Below are 3,836 nucleotides of genomic sequence, written 5' to 3'. Positions count from 1 at the left end.
AGGGTTGACTACAAGTAGGAGAAAGCACAAGGTCACTGGAGCAAAAATAAATAGGGTTGCAGTAGAAATCACAATGCTGGACCAGAATGGAAAAGAGGTTGATTCACTCTTTTTTTCAAAGGACATCACTGGGTTTTTGCATAAAGTTGAATTGCATGCTACCACTGACATCCCATAATTTTGGTGGAGGCTAGAAAGAAATATTTAAATGGGTTGTAGTGCAAAATTGCACTCTGGACCAGAGAAGAGAATTGGGTGTAGAGCTCAAAATATTTCATGAATAAAAGATATTTTTGTATAAAAGTGATTTAAAAACATCATATGACATCTCCAAATTTTGGTTGGAATTTTAAGTGAATTTATCAAATGGTTGTAGTTCAAATATGGCCATGTAACCTTGAAAACCCATTTTTCAAGAAAATAAAGATCAAGCTAATTAATTATGTAATTAGTTCCACTAATAAAAGAAGAGTTTTTCTTGAGAGGTTAAACAAGTCCAATAACATATTTGAAAAGTTTTCTCTTTGGGGAAAAACTTCATAATAACAAGGGAGAAAATGGTTCAAAAATCAAAAGGGAGCCCAGAAAATAAAAGTTTTAAATTCCTGGCAAGATTTTAATTTATTAAAATAAGGTCAAATTTTGGGGTGTCACAACACTACCCCCCTTAAGAAAAATCTCGTCCTCGAGATTTGCTAAGAGCTAGTTTAATAAAAATATATGCGTTAAAACAATAGTGGCTACAGTGAGAGGGCAATAAGTGGTGTAAAACCACGGTGCAGAACACTGGCGTTGCGTGGAAAAATCTATGGTTAGGGACAAAAACTAGAGATTTCTACGCTGGATATAAATTTAGAATAAATTCTAAATTAAAAAAAAACGCTGGTCGTACCCGAGAGCACAATGCCCCCTCTGGCTGACAGGTGGACCCAGGGCCCACTGTCGGCCTCTTCTTCTCCCTCTGGCTCTTTCTTCTTCCTCTCTCCCATGTGCTTTCCCGTGCTTTCTCCACCGGCGACGTCTAGCGTGTAGGGCATCTAGGCCGTACCGCGTTAGTGTGCGGTGTGCTAGCTGCCGGGGCAGCATGCACTCACCTCGCGGGCCAGTGCGCTATCGGCACTGCTCGCGGATTCGCCTCCGAACACCAGCGGTCGAGCGACAAGCGGCGCTGGTGGACCTCGCCCACCGTACACCGAGCTCGAGCTATAAAACGGCCAAGGTGCCCCTCTCTTCTTCCTCACACCTGGCCTCGCTTCTCCTCCTCCTTCTTCCTCCATTTCTGCTTTTCAGAAGCTCGATACGAGGTTCTAATGGCGGAGGAGATGCCGGATTGGTACACGATCCTGGTATGCGGAGGGCTGGCGACACTGCTGGGGCTCTCCGTGCTCCTGTGCGCGATGATCCTCGATGATCATCGTGATGCTGCCGCTCGAGTGTTAGCTCTCCGTGGTGGCGGTGATCACGAGGATTAGGTGTAGTGTGCCGGGTGCTAACTGTTGTTCGGGGTGGTTAGTTAGACGTAACACCGTTGCAAAGTTTTGCAAGCAGTGTATGTGTCCAGATGATTATGGTTGTGAGTCTGCTGCCATGGCATTACACGAAATAAAATAATCCACGTCGTGAGAAGGTGCAGATGCAGCAACTCAGGGAAAAGAAATCTCACTCCAGGATTATTCGCGAGAGAAAACAGTAATACATTAGAGTCAAACCGCAACAGAACCACTCACATTAATAGAAACTAAAAGATTTGCTCACTGTGCAAACTCGGGATACCACGCATAAGTTACAACTTATAAGTAAATGTTGCAATAATAAACACAGCGGTGACGTCTATAATAAAAATGGTAACTGGACGGGGTCCCTAGAAAACGTCTCTGGTACTGGGATACACTCCTATTCTATCGGGGAAAGTGGATTGACCAGTCGATGAACGTGTCTCTCCTGGTCGGGCCTTAGTGATCTGCCGATGGCGATCTGAGGATTTAAATCCGCGAGGCTCTGGAGATAACCCATCACACGTTGGGTTAAACGTTCTTGAGCGATGACGTACTGGACAAGGTTGGCCAGGACTGGGTCTCTCTCAATTCGTCCACCGGGAAAAGATGTTACTCCTCCGGGTGCTGCACGGCTCGGAAAGTAATAATACCCTCGTTCGCTGGCATAGGGTACCGCGAATCGAAGGCGAGCAAGCGCTTCGTATGCAGCAGCTTCTATGGCCATATGCGGGGTCGGCATAGATTTCCCTACGAAGGAGACCTCCGTTGGGTCTTGGTTTGAGTTTACGGGAGGGATGTGTACTGCTGCCCAATATCTTGAGGTGGAAGGGGTGATTCTTGATTTGAACAGCTCGTACTGGGGTGGCTGGGTAGCGCCCATGGTACTGCAGGTAAAATCCCACAATATCTTGACAAAACTACCCGGGGTTGCATCTGGAGTTCTCAGATAAATACTAGGGCTCGGCATGGCAAGAAATGGTTGTGAGGATGGTGCACAAGGTGAGGGGTGCTTGGCAGGGTCACGCGGTGGCCCTTTTTATAGCACTGGAGCTGGGTTGTTTTTACCGTGGTGAATGGTAATGAAATTGCCAGCTCTGCTCCAAGGGTCGGGGTCAAGCCACGGATACACACATTTCACTAAAGTGACGTGTTACTGTGGGGGTTGTCGGGGAGGTTTTTGGTAACTGTGTCTGGGATAGAAATTTTATACCGCATGCTGGCATATCCATGCAAAGCTACTATTTAAAACAGAGGCACGACCACAGGCGGCGTTTATTTACAAATTCACACGATTACAAAGCGGGGAATACACTGAGACTCGACACTACTCGAGTGGCTTAGTCTACCTCGTTTACATCCAAGCGAGCGTGCCTTGTGGATGTCGAGGCTTCTCCACGGGTCTCACCGTCGGAATTAGCTGGAGTGGGTTGAGGGGCTGTAGGCTCGGGGTAGCGATGATGACCATCTCGGGGATTGTTGGCCACAACCCCGTTGGGGTGTGCTCCCAAGAGGCGACGAAGCACTTCTAGGGTCATCAGAGTACCTTGGCCGACGGCTGGGGCAGATCTCAGGGACTCGATCGGATGTCCAAACAGCACGACTGGGTTGTCGGTGTTGGGCTCGTTCTCTTCTCTCACCGGGGCTCGACGAACCAGCTCTCCACGAGCTGTGATTAGATCAATGGTGATTTGATCGAACAGTTCCTCCAGTGCACCTACATAGTGCACTAGGTGCGACAATGCGGGATCTGCCTCGTGATCTCCGTTGGCAACTTGGGGTGGTCTTCCATACCCTTCACGTCTGGGGTAGTAGTGGAACGAGCGACAGTTAACTCTGAGCGACAAGTGCCGGAGATGAACTATAGCTTCTCGAGCGACTAGTTGGATGGCTTGTGGCTCAAAGGAAGTTGTCCTTCCGGTGAACCTGTAGGGGCGCTCAAGCGCTAGACCCCTACTGTAGATGTGTACAGTGGCCCAGAATTGTCGGCTCTCACTGCTCATGGGTCCTTGGTACACAAGATATTCCGGGGGCTCTTCTAACGCATACGCATGACGGGTGAGGTTTGCGAGTATGGTCACAAAGCCTCCAAGGTTGGTTGCTGTGGTCTCATTGTGCACGACGGGGCCAAGCATTGTGGCTCGGTTTGGGGTAGCGGCTGTGCTGTGCTGGGTTGAGGCTAGCATGCCCTTTTTATAGGAAAAAGGGGACAGAGTCTTCCTTCGCACGCTTGCGAATGAGACACCTTGGATGCTGGTCACTGGTGTGCAATCGACAGGCTAGGTTGATAGGTTGGGCACCGACTGCCAAAAGGTGTCGGGTCACTGTGTGGCTATCTTGCAC

This window comes from Triticum urartu, chromosome 6A, assembly GCF_056163025.1.
Source record: "Triticum urartu cultivar PI428250 chromosome 6A, HENAU_Tu73, whole genome shotgun sequence".
NCBI lineage: Eukaryota > Viridiplantae > Streptophyta > Magnoliopsida > Poales > Poaceae > Triticum > Triticum urartu.
Note: the sequence above shows the minus strand (reverse complement) of the source record.